The sequence below is a fragment of the Protopterus annectens genome, chromosome 2.part0 (genome assembly GCF_019279795.1).
Source record: "Protopterus annectens isolate FY-2018-M chromosome 2.part0, PAN1.0, whole genome shotgun sequence".
Classification (NCBI taxonomy): domain Eukaryota; kingdom Metazoa; phylum Chordata; order Ceratodontiformes; family Protopteridae; genus Protopterus; species Protopterus annectens.
Genome location: NC_056728.1, coordinates 1502105315 through 1502123262, shown reverse-complemented (window position 1 = coordinate 1502123262; position 17948 = coordinate 1502105315).

Below are 17948 nucleotides of genomic sequence, written 5' to 3'. Positions count from 1 at the left end.
GTTACATACAGCATTAACTGTATATAGGGAATTATCTTTGCCCTTACCCTTAATAGCATATATATGTTCCATAACAAAACAGTGTCAAGCTTATCAGGAGCATTACCATGGCCTTGGACAACTCCTGATGGACCTGTAAAAAGTGAGAGTGAGGTAATTCCAGTACACCACATGTTGCAGGCAACAAGGAAATACCTGCATATATCTCACATGTACAGTAGCTACTGTTACTTGATCTATTGCCGACATTCTGATTATGAATGTACAATTGAGCTAATCCCCCCTACAGCACATTGACCTGACACCCACATAAAGGTATGTACAGTCTGACAGAATGACTGCTACAGTATTACAATGGTGATCACAGTAAGCTTACCTGCACATTCCTCTGCTGTGGACACTGTGGCACCCACCTCCATGATGTATGGTATAATAGATAGTTTGGAGCTGTCGTGTGTCCCTAGGTTCACCAGGAATTCCTCAGTGGCAATGAGCGGTTCTTCCAATGCAGGCCCTCCACCGATGAGAACATGATCCCTGGCTACATCAGCTGCCCTTCATCATGCAGCATTCACCATGTCTGTAGTGCAGTGTTGAACCTGCTCATATGTCCTGTCCTGGAGGCCAGTCTCATTCACATCCCGGACAAGGTCTGCCCACAATACAGTCTGCTGTTTCCTTTTATGCCTCCCCCTGGATAGGAGGCTGTGATGATGCTGCCGTAGTCCTTGAAGTATTACTTCATTTTCCATATCTGAGAAGGGAACATGCCATCTGCCATACATTGGTCCTGAAACAAACCAGAAGGAAATCACATTACAGGATAAAATACATGGATGTCCACTATGTACAGATACAGCAAGAACAAAATGGCCGGCACTAACCACTTCTTGCTCACACATGTCATACCCCACAGTGTGACAACATACTACGTGTGTGGATACAACTGAGATATTATCATTACCGAGGTAGTTCCCTGTGTGCCATGAGACATTCTGCTGTATGATCATACACCCAGCACTCTGGTCTACTGTGGTATATCTCCTAAGGCCAACCACCCAATAATATGTCATAAGACCAGTGCCAGAGAGATACCAGTGTGCTATTATGACCTCTATATTGGGATAGTCCAACAACACCAGTGTGCCACAATGACAAAAGACAATGCAACCCTGATATATTCTATGTCTCCTGTATGTGTAAGACAGCAGGGTATTAATGAGATGTCATTACCATAGGTCTAAGACAGGCTTACTTGTGTACTCCCTATTCCCCATACCTCTATCCTCCCATCTGCATCCTGTTATCCATGAAAAAGAAGTTAAATACACAACTCTATGTAAACGTGTCTGCTACAGACCTACTCTCTGTGGTGATGTAGTCTCCTCACCCCAGTAATGTCCATCTCAACAGTTATGAAAGGAGCCTTGTTCTACATGAAGGCCTTACATATTGCACAATGGTTTCATGTCAGCTAATTATAGTACAACTCAGCTGTTTGGGCTGCAATTAGCATATCAGAGTCACAAATTCGTACAGTACTCCTCTGCTGAAATGTGCTACTAGTACTGTTTCACAAAGGTTGTGCTCTGAGTGAGGAAAGTCTCATATAGAATGTTGCCTATAGCCAGCTGCTTGCATTTTAACATGCTTCTCATTAGCAGGTAATTGCTTCTAAACGAATTTGGGACTCTGATATGCTAATTGCAGCCCAAACAGCTGAGTTGTACTATAATTAGCTGACATGAAACCATTGTGCAATATGTAAGGCCTTCATGTAGAACAAGGCTCCTTTCATAACTGTTGAGATGGACATTACTGGGGTGAGGAGACTACATCACCACAGAGAGTAGGTCTGTAGCAGACACGTTTACATAGAGTTGTGTGTATCACAGGCTGCAACTGCTGCTGCAGGTAATAGACACAGGGAGTGCTTGTGAACACTTAGGAGGACAACAAGCTGTAGGTGTATCTGTGTCAGCTTTGTTGTAGATGCAGAACCAGGATGAGAGTACCCTTTACACTCCAATTACAGCATGTGTTTATGGTGCGTATGTTAGGCAAGTGTGTCAATATCAGAATACTAGGTGACATATAGTAATGCTACACAGATATGTGACGTGTCCCTACAGACAGGCCTGTGACTTCCAATAGTGAAAAGCAGTTATTTAATTTGCAATGCTTTGTGTGGATAATGAGTGCATGACTCATTCATTAATTGCTTATTTCACAATAATGTAATTGAAATGCAGCACAACACTGGATTTGAACCCAGGACTCTGTGTGGCTGAAGGTACTATATGCAAGGTATTTAACAGACTGAGTTACTGAGTCACTGCTACAGTGGCTATATTTGCACACATATAGGCTGTGACATACATTTTCTATATCCATCAGTATGTGCATGGCTTTACATGGATGTATTTCCACCAGAGTCCCAGTTTAATATGTATTTTGCCATGATACTATAGCTGGTAACTTTCTACATGTTGCTGATAAAAGGGCACATTTACATGGTATCACAGGCCTCTGTTATATCCATTATAATGTCTTTGGCTGTCTAGTGGTGTACTATTGCACCAGAGCCCAAAGTACACTCCCATATTTTCCATTACTTTTTATTCCAGTTTGCAGGGGTGCGGTGCAGCGAGCAACTCCACTGAAACACACCTAATGACTCTAATTGGCAATTACTATGTTTTGTTTAAATCCCTTGTTTAAATTAAGAGTTGCATGGTGTGGTGGGTCATTGTAGTATGTTGCAGGTGTGATGGGTTTGGCTTCTAAACATGGCAAAGGTGTTTATTTTGCACATGTGTCTTACAATGTTAGATACACATATAGTCATTGTAGTGCTATTTAGCTGGGCTTAGCGAAGCTGCACAATGTGGCACATTAATGAGCACTGCAGTAAAAAATATAAAAAAAAGAAAAAAGGGTAGAGAGGAATGTGGTGAAATGGGGCAAGCAGGGGGAAAAACATATTGAAAGGCAGGGAAAGATGTGCAGGAAGAGTGTATGAAAGAACCACAGCTATCCATTTCTTGTACAGCAACAACTGTGCACTTTGACAGATTTGTAGATTAATTTTGATTCTGAAGCCCCAGAAAGAGGAGTGAGGGCAACATAACTGCATTGTCAAGCCAATTGGACTGAATTACATGTGTCCAGTGGACATGTGTGCGAAATGGAGAACTATGTACGGAATGATATATTTTTTGGAACAGGTACCTTTTCTTTTTTTTTTTTTTTTTAAGGTGAGAGTGGAATTTTGGAGAAGGGACATAGGTGCGTGTGGGGGAGGTAAGTTTGGTAGGTGAAGATGCATTTGCAAACTGACAAGACAGACAAGACAGCAAACAGGGGCAGCGAGTGACACATGAGGGGGTGAACACCTTGGATAGGGAGGGTGGTGTGGAATCCAAGTCCCATGTGCCTCTAGACAGCAGCAGTGTGACTCACATCCCCTTCCATTGGACTGTTGACACTGTTCCATCACTGCCTCAAGGGTGGCTTTGCTAGAAGCTGGGCATTAGGGCAAGGATGATCCACCAGGGTGGCCAGCATGTCCTCACTCCTGCACAGGTGATGGTCATAGCCATGGTGGACTATTCTGCACACCAAGACCAGCAGCTCCACATGAGTGATAACACCCCATCCACCACCGCTCCCAGAGGGGGCATGGGCCCCATCCCCTGGGGTGGTACTACCCGACACCACAGGTAGTACAGGGGCAGCAGAGGGTGCACCACCAATCTGGGTCCCAGACATGCTGGGACCCGGTACCATGTCTGGTTGAGGCAAGGTAGGGGGATCATATGGAACCGGCCTACCTTGATGTCCTGTAGTAAATGAGGTATAGCAATAAGTTATGGTTAGTAATAACCAAATCATTGCTAGTATTAAAAGAATTGAACATCATATTTATCCATCCAAATACATATTAATGTATATTATATGCAACACAACATTAAGTACCATAACAGTCTGTATGGTAACATCATTCCAGTACAAAGTAAACCATAGGGCCAAGTAATCAGTTAGTTTAACAAATATGTTAATATTGCATCATAATAAAACATAACAATAATCAACAACATTTTTCCAAAATTTAGTTAGTTTAAAAAATATGTTAATATTAAATCATAATAATAAAGAGCAGTAATAAATAAATGAAGATAAGGGGTGGGGAGAGAAAGAAAAAAAAATTTCATTACTGACGTTGCAGATTATATCCCTGAGAATACTGAAATATATACTCTACAGGTGTGTAATGTCAGGTTTGAGTACTGTGACTACAATTCTCCAATAACTGATATAGCACATGTATACTTCTCAAGCTGTTAGCATGAGTCAGTATGGGCCAAGCAATAACAAATGCAGGTACAACACTACACAGAACAGTTTCACATAATGTGGACTTATATAACTACCCAGGTGTTCTGTAAGCAGATTTGGTAAGTGTCGCTCTCCTACTTTGGACACAATAGAAGAGTCTTTGTGGGTTCTGTTTAAGCAGCTTTATTATAAACAAACACATCACGATAGAAGTTTACTGACTTTAACTTAAATAACTTATATACAAAGTAACTACTGCAATCATACATGCTAACTCTCTGACTGCACTCTCAAAATGGCACTGGGAATAGCACATGCTCAGTATTTATATGTGCCCGTTCAGTCCTTGATATGTTTCTTAAAGATATAGCACATTCACTCTAATCTACATCCTCCCTCTTTGAGAAATAAATCTTGCAATGTTATGAATCTCATTTGGCATGCAGATATTACATATAAATCTTTGTAATGCAATTATGCAGAACTAGGTACATATATACAGTTACATCCATGTTGCTGTGTATTTCACACTGGGCCTGGAAATTAGACCATATCATGTGACATAAAACTGGGAATTTGGTTTAGCAACTGGAGCTGTCTCTCTACAGAATGTTCAGCCTTGGCAGTATTTGGAACATCTTCAGGAATGGAAGTAGAGGTTGAGACACAATCTGGGATGGGAAAAAAGTTTGGTTCGCTTTGAGATCTAGACACTGTATCACAGGAACAATGCTGAAATGATGATTTTGGTACAGGAAGAAGAAGATGTCTGAGATTTCCCCTGTACTCCACACCCTCAGATTCTATAAGGTAGGATCTCGGCTTGGCAAATATACCTGTAACTTGATCAATCCAGTCAAAATCTTTTGCCATTTGTATCCTCACTGTATCTCCTTCCCTCAACAGACAAAGAAATCTGATCTATTTATCATAACTGGACTTCTGGATAGAATGCTTTTTGAAGAATTGAGCCTTTATGGTTCTGCTGTTCTTAGTTTTAGGCCTCAATAAGCTGGAACTAGTAGGCCGTGTCATTCTGGTTTGCCTGGATAAAAGTCTTTCAGTAGGTGATCCAAGTGTATTGTCATGGGGTATGTTTCTGAGATTAAGTAAATTCAAAAAGACATCAGTATTGTCAAGCTTTGAGATTTCAAATAATTGCTTTGCACTCTGCACTGCACGTTCAGGTAGACTATTTGACTGGATATTCAGGACTGCTAGTAACATATGCAATGTCCCATTCTCTTGCAAATTTCTAAAATAACTGACTAGTAAATTGAGTACCATTATCAGAAACAAGTTTGCGTGGACTACCATGGACTGAAAAATGATGTTTCAACTTAATAATAACAGTAGTGCATCTTAAATTAGGTAGTAAGTCAATCTGAAACCAATTCAAATAAGAGTCTACCAATACTAAGTAGTGTTGATTGTTCCACTTGAAGATATCAGTGGCTACTGTTGACCAAGGAAGTTCAGGAACTTGACTTAGCTGAAGTGATTTTCTTTGCAAATGTAGTTTAGTACTGTTGCATACTGAACAAGAAGAAAGTACTTTATCAATGTTTTTCACTTGTGAAGGCCAAAATACTAATTCTCTCATTCTGTTCTTAGTGGATGTGGAACCTGGGTGACCATGATGTCCAATCTGGATATACTCTTGTTGTAAGGAAGCAGGAACAACAATTTTTGGACCTTTGAAAATAATGCCATCTTACATCAACATTTTATCTCTGTAAGGAAAATAGGTTTCCATATCAAGTGGTGCACTAGATTGCTTTGAAGGCCCTCCAACATTAATATAGTGATTGAGCTTTTCTAAAATTGGATCAGTCTCTGTTTGACCTCTCAGCTCATCACATCAAGTGGTTGAGAAATTATGCACTGCCATCATGTCAAAATCAAAATTCTCTGCATCAAGCTGTTCCGTCATATTTGTGGACAATTTGGATAAGGTATCAGCCAGATAAAGTAGGTTGCATTTTGTAAAGACCATTTTGAAGTTGTAGTTTTGCAATTTGAGCATTATTGTTTGTAATCTTGTTGAAAATGAATGCATAGGCTGCTTTAGAATAGGAACTAAAGGTTGGTAATCAGTTTCAGTTTGAATAGCTTGACCATAGATATAATCATGAAACTTGGAACATGCAAATACTATTGCCAAAAGTCATTTCTCAATTTGAGCATATTGCATCTCAGTTTGGGTAAGTGTTCTTGATGCATAGGCTACTGGTCTTCCCTCTTGAAGAATGACTGCACCAAGACCAAATTTTGAAGCATCACCGGAAAGAGTGACTGGTTTATTTACATCATAGTATCTTAATGTAGGTGAGGTGGCAATTTTCTGCTTATGTTTTCAAATGCTTTCTGGTGCTGTTCTAACCATGACCATGTAACATGTTTGCGCATCAGCTCTCTTAAAGGTGCTGTCAACTCATAAAGTCAGGTATAAACTTGTCTAAATAGTTGACCATACCTAGGAAGCACTGTAAAGCTTGAATTCTATCTTGTGCTGACATCTCAAGAATAACTGCTTGCTTGGTCAAGTCTGGTTTCAAGCCAGTACTGGTAAATAAATGAGCAACATATGTAACTTCTGGTGGTCTGAATTTGCACTTCAGAGGATTGAGATTTAAGTTTACTTCACGTACTCTGCGTTAGAACTCTCTTTAGGTTTCCTTCATGCTCTGCTTCACCATTGCTTCCAACCAATAAATCATCGACTATTATGGCAGAAGGATAACCTGAAAAAAATTACTTCATTTCATCTTGGAAGACTTCACTTACAGAATTTATTCTAAATGGCATGTTTAGGAATCTGTATCTGCCAAATGGGGTACCAAAACTGGTTAGTAATGAGGATTTACAATCAAGCATCACTTGCCAAAATGAACTTTTTGCATCCAAGACAGAAAAAACAGTGGCATTCCATATTTAGTCTGCGACTTCTTCGACTGTGCACATTGGATGATGCGGTCTCTTCAATGCTTTGTTCAGATCTCTTAGGTCAATACATATTCTGATTTCATCTGAACCTTTATTGTGAGCTTCTACCATAGATGACACCAATTCAGTTGGTTCTGTAACTGGACAAATTACACCTTGCTGCACCACTCTACATGAGCCTTGACTTTAGCTTGCATAGCTATTGGAGCTTTTCTTGCTGGTCTAACTACTGGAATAACCTCTGGGTCTAACTTCATGGAGTACGCAACTGGAAGTTTGCCCAACTTGTCATCAAAAACATCAGCATACTCTTAGAAAATGTATTCAGAAAAATTGGAACTAGGATATGCACTTATATGATGAACTTCTTTGGTAAAAGAAAGCAGATTCATTCTCAAACTCTTTGAGACCAAATAATGACTGCACTAGTCTTCAGGCTACATAGAATAACAAGCTGTAACAGTTTTCAGCCAAATAACATGAAAGCATTACTGAGCCTTCAGTTTGAATTTATTCACCTCCATGAGCAACAAGTTTAGCACTACTGGCCTCATTGAGTTACTCATTAATTCTCACTTTAACAAATGTATCCGCTGATATAATATTACACTTTGAACCAGTGTCTACTTTAAGCTCTGTGGATTTGCCATTGATCTGGACTGTACAAAACACTTTGCTCTTTGCCAATAAATTCATTACATCAACTCTTTCATCAATTACTGATACACCATCAGCATAAAAAGTTGACTGCTGTGGATCTACTTGATCAACTTGCTTTTTGTGTGACCTTTCTTTACAACTGTATGGGGTTTACTTGATTTGCAAAACTTTTGAAAAATACAAAGAATATAAAATTGAAGGCACATGGGATGAAACTCAGCACAGATAAGGCAGTTGTAGAGACAGCAAATAAGGGCAAGCAGAAGAATCTGAGAACTGAGATACAAGGGAAAATAGTGGAACGGGTTAACAAATTCAAGTATGTGGGAGGGATGGTAGAGGAGAAGAAAAGCCTGAATGAGGAGGTGAAAGCTAGAATCAGAGAGGTTGCAACCAAATGCCAGAATATTGGAGTAGTGTATGACAGAAGAAGGCCAAAGAAACTGAAAAGTAAAGTATACAAAACAGTGGTGCTAATAGTATTACTGTATGGTACAGAAACCTGGTCAGTGAAGGCAGAGCAGTAGAGAAAGCTAGATGTGATGGAGATGAAGTACCTGGCATGGCTGGTAAAATGCATAATGTAGGGCAGACAGAAATGATGACATCAGAGCATAAGCTCAAGTACCTCCAATTGCAGAGAAGGTAAAAAGAACAGATTAAGGTGGTTCAGGTAGATGTACAAGAAAGCAGGAAACAATCTATTGAAGAAGATTTGGTACAGACAGGAAGAAGACAAAAAGGGAAATGAGGGTATCCAGCAAAGAGATGGATGAATTTTGTTAGGAAAAGACTTGCGACAGTCAGGCATGAATCAAGTGAGGTGGCGACATTTGACATGATACCATGACCTCATGTAGAAAATTGGAAAAAATGGGATTAATGATGATGATGATGAAGATGATGTTGATTCTAGATGCAACCTATATGATGGCATTGCTTCTTGAAGACAATGTAGAAGTTACAAGGAACAATTGCTGACATTTTTAAATGAGACTTTGGCATGTGCCACAGAATATCCTATAATTCTGGGGTTTATACTCTCTACAATTCTCAATATTCCCTTGGCCATACTTCACAAATGAAACATTCAATGGTTTATAAAATCATTTTGGATCCAACACCAGTGTACTGTATACTTTTAAATTTCAGTGCTGGAGGTTGTGAAGAGGGATTTAAGTTGGTGGATGAAATAGTTTTCTCTGAACCAAGGTATTTCCTTTTCCCTGTCAGTCCCTACCAACTCTGTAACTGTATTTGTTTTGGATTTTGCTTGAGAGGCTATGTCCAAGGGAGTGAAAGTTTATAGCCTTTGGAACCAACACGGCAGGTTAAATCACATAAATATCAAAAGAAATAATGGCTGTAATAAATGCTCTCAAATTTCAGAACCACCTTTGAACTCCGAGCCTTCAGTTAGTAATCACAGACAACACCACAGTGATGAGGTACATAATCAAAGAAGAACAAACCAGTTTTTACCCTCTTTGCAGACTAGCTATGGAGGTGAGCAATCTAGCAACTCAGATCAATTTGGCCCTTCAGACTCTGTCTGAGCAGACCACTGTGGCAAACAAGCTGAGAAGGACCAAGACCCTCATGAATGAAAGATGCATACTGAGTTTTTTCAGGAACTGATCGATCTGTAGGGAATACCTCAAGTAGATTTGTTTGCCATCAGTCAGAACAGACATCTAAAGAAATTCTGTTGTGGGACTCTTTGCAGGCAAGCCTGAAAGACAGATAACATTCATTCCATTGGATGGGAATTTTCCTATATGCTTTTCTACCCTTTACTTTGATAACCAGCATTCTTTTAAAGATTAAGGAAGATAGATTCTCTAAAAATAATTGTAGTGAATCCTTTTTGGCCCAGGCAATAGTGATCTCCCTTCTCTTGAAAATGGCCAAGAGCAATTATGATGAGCTTCTACACTGAATGAACTTACTCACACAGGACAGGTTGGAGTTTGATACACCTTCTTCTTCTTTCGGCTGCTCCCATTAGGGGTTGCCACAGCAGATGAACTGTTTCCATTTCTTTCTGTCCTCTGCATCTTGCTCTGTCACACTAACCACCTGTATGTCCTCTCTGACCACATCCATAAACCTTATCTTAGGCCTTCCTCTTTTCCTGTTACCTGGCAGCTTCATTCTTAGCATCTTTTCCCCAATATACTCTGCATCCCTCCTCAGCACATGTCCAAACCAACGTAATCTTGCATCTCTGACTTTGTCTCCAAACCTTCCAACCTGGGCTGACCCTCTAATATACTTATTCTTAATTCTGTCCATCCTCTTCACACCTAGTTCAAATCTTAACATCTTCAACTCTGTCACGTCAAGCTCTGACTCGACTGCCTTTTTGTCAGTGCCACTGTCTCCAACCCATATAACATAGCTGGTCTCACTACCCTCTTGTAGACCTTCCCTTTCACTCTTACTGGTATTTGTCTGTCACAAATCACTCCTGACACTCTTCTCCACCCACTCCATCCTGACTGTACTCTCTTCTTCATCTCTCTTCCACACTCACCATTACTCTGAACTGTTGATGCCAAGTATTTAAACTCATCCACCTTCACCACCTCTACTCCCTGCATACTCACCATTCCTCTATCCTCCCTCTCATTCACACACATATATTCTGTCTTAGTCCTGCAGACCTTCATTCCGCTTATACACCTCAGCCTTGAAATTCTTCAACTGATTGCCTTTGTGATAGAATTTCAATACTGTTTAGGCACCGTGATTCTGAGGATGTGCTGCAAGTATTAAAGGAAGCAAAGAAACCCGCTACTGGAAAATCATATATAAGTTAGTGGAAAATATTTTTTTACTTGATGCCAATTTGAAGCGATCAAATGCAAACGTTTTCTCTACCATTGCCTTTTTGCTGTATGTATGTTCTCAGTATGTAAAGTCGGCTTTCTGAGGCTGAAATATGCATTTTTTAGTTAATTTATGGAATGATATTTATTAAATTTAGTAAAGTTGTTAGTATTTTTTGTATGTTGAACAGCTGTCCAGTTATTTCCTGAAACTGTGTCACCTGGTCCTGCCTCCTGATGATGTAATAGTGGGTAGGCACGTTCTTTGTAATCTGCAGCAAATTTCAGTACAGAAGTAACATAGAATGCAGCACAATCAGTTACTTAGATGGCAAATCAGTAAAGAATATTTACACTTTAAACTACTAAATCTCAGAACTTTTTCACCTCTGTCAGCAAAACTCCATAAAGAAAAAAAAAAACTCTTTGTGTAACCTAAAAACCGAGTCACATACAACTCCCACTGTTGCAACTCCTAAAGCTAACCTCCACTGTATTAAACATCTCCCTTTCATTGCTGCCTCACTTTGGTCATTTCTCCCAACACACTTAAAATAATGTTCCTACTACTACAAATTCAGAAGGGAACTGAAAATATAGTCGATAAAACAAGTCCATTGTACCTGCTTATCCAATGGCCATGTCACCTAATCTTTGTGATGTTTTTTCCTCTAGCTGATCTTGATTTACTGACTTTTAAATTATATTGCACTTAATGGAAATACTGGTAATTTTTGATTGAATCATAGTTACAATAGATATATGCTGCAATAAAACATTGTTATATTAACCTCAAAATTATTGTATTGTATTGTATTGTTTTAATCTCTGTACTTATCATAAAAACATTCTAAACTTTTGTATCATCTGTGAAAATATCTTCACCCGTTCAGTGCCTGAAACTGATCAGTACTGATCAATGCACAAACTGGTAGCTAATATAAATAAAATGTAGAGGATTGTGATTGGGTATCTGACCATAACAAACGTATAATGTGTTCAAGACAATGGATGCCAAGACATTCACCTCAAGAATGAAGCTGGAGGGGTGAATCTTTGCATGCATTTCAAGAATAAATAATAAAATACTATGAAAGGTGACCCTGTCATAATTCTTTGTAGTTTACAGAGCTTTATTTGCTCTGTGTACTACTAGATGCAGAGGACAGAAAAGAAACACAGAGAATGACGTGCTTATCCAAATTTGAAAGCTGGTAAAGTACTGAGCACTGTGGAACACACAGTAGCATACCTCCTAATTTATTTGATTAAGAACTCTAAAGAAATTAAAAAATAATGTGGAGGGAGGATGAAATCATGTACAGTTTTAAAGATTACCACAGTTCACTCAAAAGTTAATAGAACAACAAGATATACATAAATATGTATTTTATGGACTGTAAGACATATGAAACTATATTGTCTGACATTATTGACTGATCATAATCCTCGGTGATTTATCAGAAATTCAAAACTTTTATACTGGATAGGGCAAACAAATGAAGCAAAGTTAGTGATTTTATGTAAAATCAGGGACAGATGAGAGGTATGGACAGCAGGAAAAACAAAGTGCTATTGTGTACAATTAACATCTTTAAAAGTTGTTAGACACTTATGTATAATACACTTTATGTCTGTAAGTGTGACAAAATGTAATTGCTTTACATAAAACAGAGCTCCTCAATGACCCTATTCAAATGCAACCTAGATAATTCTATTCTCAAACTTTGTAGGTAAAATGTGGAACTCCCTACCGACCATGCTCACCTCAGAATCTTCACTCCTACAATTAAAAAAAAAGCTTAAACCCCATCTCAATACTCTCTGGCAATGTCCCTGTTCCAAACCTGATTAACCACTATCATTTACCCTTCTCTTACCTCACTATCCTTAACCGCTTTTTAACAAGGCGCCTCGCCTTTGTAACTGACCTATGTTTTTTTTTATATACTGCTGTTATTTTTTTCCCAAGATGTGATGTATCTTTATATTGTATTTAGAACTCAACTATATTCCTTTTTTGCATTAACAATGTTCATATGTCTGTTATGTACCTGGAGCTTTTCTCCCCGGGCCTCCGCTGAAAATGGACATGTATCCAATCGGACTCTCCCAGTTAACAAATGTAAAATAAATAAATAAATAAATAAATAATTGGATGGAAGATGGCAAATTCACCCCTGGGATGGCACCCATATCCCTCATGGACAGTGGTAGCTGATGTTGATCACAGACCCACTCTGTTCATAAATTTGTTCTGCAACCTACCCAGAAAGAACAAATGGGGATACTTGGGATTAACATGGATACACTTATAAAGGCTCTAGGCCTGCTCGCCTAGTAACCTCCTATTAATCTATTTCTAAAACTGCTTAACCTTCTGTCATTGATTTTTGCTGGACAGCATTGTCCACTGTTAGCCCTAGTAAGAAACCCAGTCTTAGCAGCACTTAGGTGTCATTAACAAGCTTTTTAAAACAAACCCTAAGTGCTACTAAATTTGGGTCTTGCAATAGGGAAGCCCTTAAAAAGTTTATCTTTTTTCTGATTTCTGAAAGTAATCATGGCATCCCATGTACTACAAATACTTTTCTAGTAAGGTATTGTACTTGGCATACAGTGCAGTAACACAGTTTATGAACAAAACCTAGATAATAACATTCGTCTGTTCTACAATAAATGGAATTGCTTTTGGTTTTACTATTGGAGTCGACATTTCTTCATTGTACTCTTTTGGGTTGAATTCCTGTTTTTGTCTGCTGGTGGTCACCTCCCTGGTTGACGGTGTGTCCTCGTCATTCATACACTTTTCTAGTAAGGTATTGTACTTGGCATACAGTGCAGTAACACAGATGTCACATTGTAGTAAACAGCTGTCTAACACACTGTAGTAAACAATTGTCTTCTATGGAGTAATCACTATACTGCATCTTTGTATTCACAGATGTTTAAATCATTCCAAATGTTTTCTTCCCAGTGTTAATCCCTTTGCAGTACAATATGCAAAATCATTGTGTAGTAAAGCTACCACTGAGGTGATTCACACAGCTGCAGATTTCTGCCTAGAAGTGATCAGTCCATTGGTAGACAATCATTTATTATAGTTTCACATCTATATTATTATATTGCATGCCAAGCGGTATGCACTTTACTAAGAATTTTATCCTGTTCCATCTTACTTTTATTGCCTTTTACTTGACTATATCTGCATTTATTTTTTTATTTTATTGTCTGACTGAGTAATTGATTATCTTGCATTCTGGTGGCTTTGTAATAAGATCTGCTACAGTCTACAAAGAACATGCCAACCCACTACAGAACTGCTTTACCCTCTAATGCATCATTAGAAGGTTGGCCTGGATGACATGGAATCAGGAAGTAATTTGCTCATCACAAAGTAAACAGAAACAAATTTAATAAATATAGGTCCACTGAAGTAACTAAAGTAAAAACTACACATTTTAGAATCAGCAAGCCCACTTAACATGATAAGGGCATAATTATATCAAAATAAATTGTAAAAAATCCTTTACACATGAATCACTCCTGTGATTCTTCAAACTTTTTTGTGAGTTTTTACCCTCTGGTTTCCCTTATCTTTCTAGCAAGATTCATCTTTTGGCCATATCTGCTTTTAGATCACCCTTTCTTCCCTACTTCTTATAAACCAGTTCTTGAAATGGGTGCTACATATCCATCCAACTTGTAGTTAAGTTGTTCATTCTTGGGATCTTAAATTTGCATTAGAAAAAGCAGTTTCATTTTTAACCTGCTCACGAGGCTGATCTGAAGTTCTTATCTAGGAAAACAGCATCACTTACTGCTTCAATTTCAAACAGTATCTGAGTTACACTGTCTTATGGTGAGTCATCTCATCTCATTTTTCACCAAGAAAGTGTAACCCTGAGAACAAATTCTTCCTTCATACCTAAGGTCATTTCAGCATTTGCACCAAGCCAGGCTATTCATCTGCCTTTTACTTTTTCAGAAGCAAATGAAATTCTATGCACTGTGGATGCCCATGGGAAACATAAACACTATATTGGCAGAACAAGATATTCAGGACTTTTGATAAACGTTTTGCCTCCTAGGAAGATAACAAAAAAAAAAAAAAAAACAACCTATGTCTAAATAGACTGTTTCTAAATGGTAGCCTCATGTCAATGTTTTTCATTACAGTCAATATAACAAGACACTTTCAGACAAAGTCAAGGCCCACTCTATCACAGGGACCTGGTTACTTCTTCGGCCTTTTGGAAAGAGATGAACTCTAGAAATAAGCTAGGGTCAGTAATTTGTCCATCTCTGCACCAATTTACCAAGCTCTATATACTAGATTCCTTCTACAAGTCTAGACCTGGCTAAGTTAGGACTTTTCTTTGAGGAATCCTGGACTTTAAGCCAGCTTCCTCTTCACATTTTCAATAAGCACTGCTGTTTGTCTCACATTGCTTAAGGCTATTCCAGCAGTGATCAAATGATGACCATTGTATAGTTGTGTAAGCAAACTTACCACAACATTAGATGTTTGAATAGATACCTGTTGCAGTGGCCACTCTCTCCCTCCATCCTCCTATTTTGCATTATTTTTTTCCAAAGCGTGTCATTTATTTATTTATTTATTTTTGGACATGCCTTCATTGAAGGTTGGATGTCGAGCTGGCACCTTGGCATTCGTGAAAATGTACTGCCAATCATTAGCGGACCGAAGTTCCGCTGTGGCGACCCCTAACCAGGAAAAGCCGAAAAATAAACAACAATTTATTTTTTTAATTTTATTTATTTTTAATGTTCCTATCTGTCAAGACTCTAGTCTACCTATCTTCTGAGTCAAGAAAGCTCTGAAGTTTTCGTACCCTAGCCACTGGTTTTACTCTGCATCCCTCTTACTTACCAGTGGTTAGTGTGCATGAATGGAGCCCTAAACTTGGGAAGCTGGCATGCTGGCCCAGTCCTTATCAGAATGTCCCATATTGCACATGGCTTCTGCAGCAGTGATCCATTCAAATATTTACTGTTACAGGAAATTTACGAACAAAACTATGTTTTCTTCTTTTCAAAAATACAAATTATGTAGAAAAAAATATTATCCTTTTAACTTTTTATGTGATTTGGAATATATGTAAAGAGTGACCCTTGTGTCTAGTAATCTAACCCCATACTTCTTATTGTTCAAAACACACTTTGTGCTGCAATACCTGTTGCTCTAGTAACATTTTAGGCATCATAGAGAAAATTTAAAGAGTCTTTCTGGTATTTCTTGCCTCTGTATACCTATTTTTGTTCAGAAAAAGTTCTGTGCTGCAAAACATGTTGTTCTATTAACTTTTGTAAGTGACACAGGACAATATTTAATGTATCTGGTGTCATGTGTCTCAAAAAGTATTAAACAGTTTGCTCATTAGTCTACCAAACATAAGGCAATCTCTCCATACACACACAAACACACACACACATGCACACACGCACATGCACACACACACACACACACACACACACACACACACACACACACACACACACACACACACACACGCACACACACGCACACACACACACACACCTGCATCTGCACACGCACACATGCACACACACACACACACACACACACACACACACACACACACACACACACACACACACACACACACACAAGCACATCTGCACACACACTCAAACATACATGAAGATACACATACTCACATGTGTAAACACACACACACACACACACACACACACACACACACACACACACACACACACAAATACTCATTTATTCACATTTACTCACAACTACTCCAATTAGCACCTAGCTTCCCCCCTACCATTACCATACACATCACACGCACACACACACATCTTATGGCAAAATTAATATAAAGAAGAAAATTCCCAGAAAAAAATACAACATAACTGTACCAGATATGCAGATACTTACTAATGCAATCTTATTATTCACTCATATAAGAGCAGTCTGCTCTTTTTGTAAACTATTCACCTTTGCCGGTTACTTCTTGTTGACATGGACACTGTGATGGATGACAGCTGATGCACGATTTCCTGTATTTAGAATTCAATATATTTGTTTGTTAGTTTATAATCGACATCATTAAAGGACCTATTATTTGGTTATTTTATTTCAGATACCATTTATTAATTGTATCTCTTCAGTAAAGTTTTTCACAATCTTCCCCAGCGCTCTCCGTGCACACGTTTTATGTTTTTCCCTTTCCAATTTGCTAATAATATTGGACAGTATTTTAGAGTATAAGTGAACATTTTGTTTATGATCTTTCTGTCACACAAGACATAGGCCTCAGTTGCCACTTTCCCATCCTCATTACCATGGTAACATCTAACATTTCTCTCAGTGATCGCCAGAGGCTCTGAATTTTCTAGTGTTATACAATTTTTAAGCAGAAAGCCAAGTAAAAAGCTGATATTTTGACACTTCAGAAGGTTAAGATAACCAGGCAACATGCCAGATACTTAAAGACAGCATGAGTCAGTATTATCTTAAGACATTTAGACAAACTTTGTAAAAGATGTACAATATTGTTTAGTTATAATAGAATGGATAGGACCAGCTTGGATCTTTTATCCAGCTCAGTGACTGATGGGCATTAATTTGATTCTGTACAGCCTAATCATAGTTCTTATCTATACCTCCAGTGTTAACTCACACATACGTTCAGTAAAAATGTATCATTGCTCATCACATTATAAAGTGCACTGTGCTCTCATATCTATTAATGGTCATTTTAATGTCACCAGTTATTCCAGTTTGGATCATATAGATGCAAAAACAGAGTAAAACAGGAGGGTATAACATACTGTAAATATGTTTATTGAGCTTTATGTTATGACTTTAGAGACCAAATCTATACCCTTCCATAGCCATAACCTACAAGCATTCATGCATACTTCCACCCCTAATGCCAACATTTTAAATAGATCCTAAAACAAACTGTTCATTTAAGCTCACTGACACACTCACCACACAGAGTTAGTCTTCCTCCTTTCATCACCTCCACCACTCAGCAAAGTATAGAGTAATTTTGATTTATTTCCAAAGCGGTTCACTTTGCCTACAAACTGATTATTTAGGGGTGAACTGCACTGATTTACATACTTAGAACTAGAAGACCTGCCATTCAATAAAATGGTCCATAG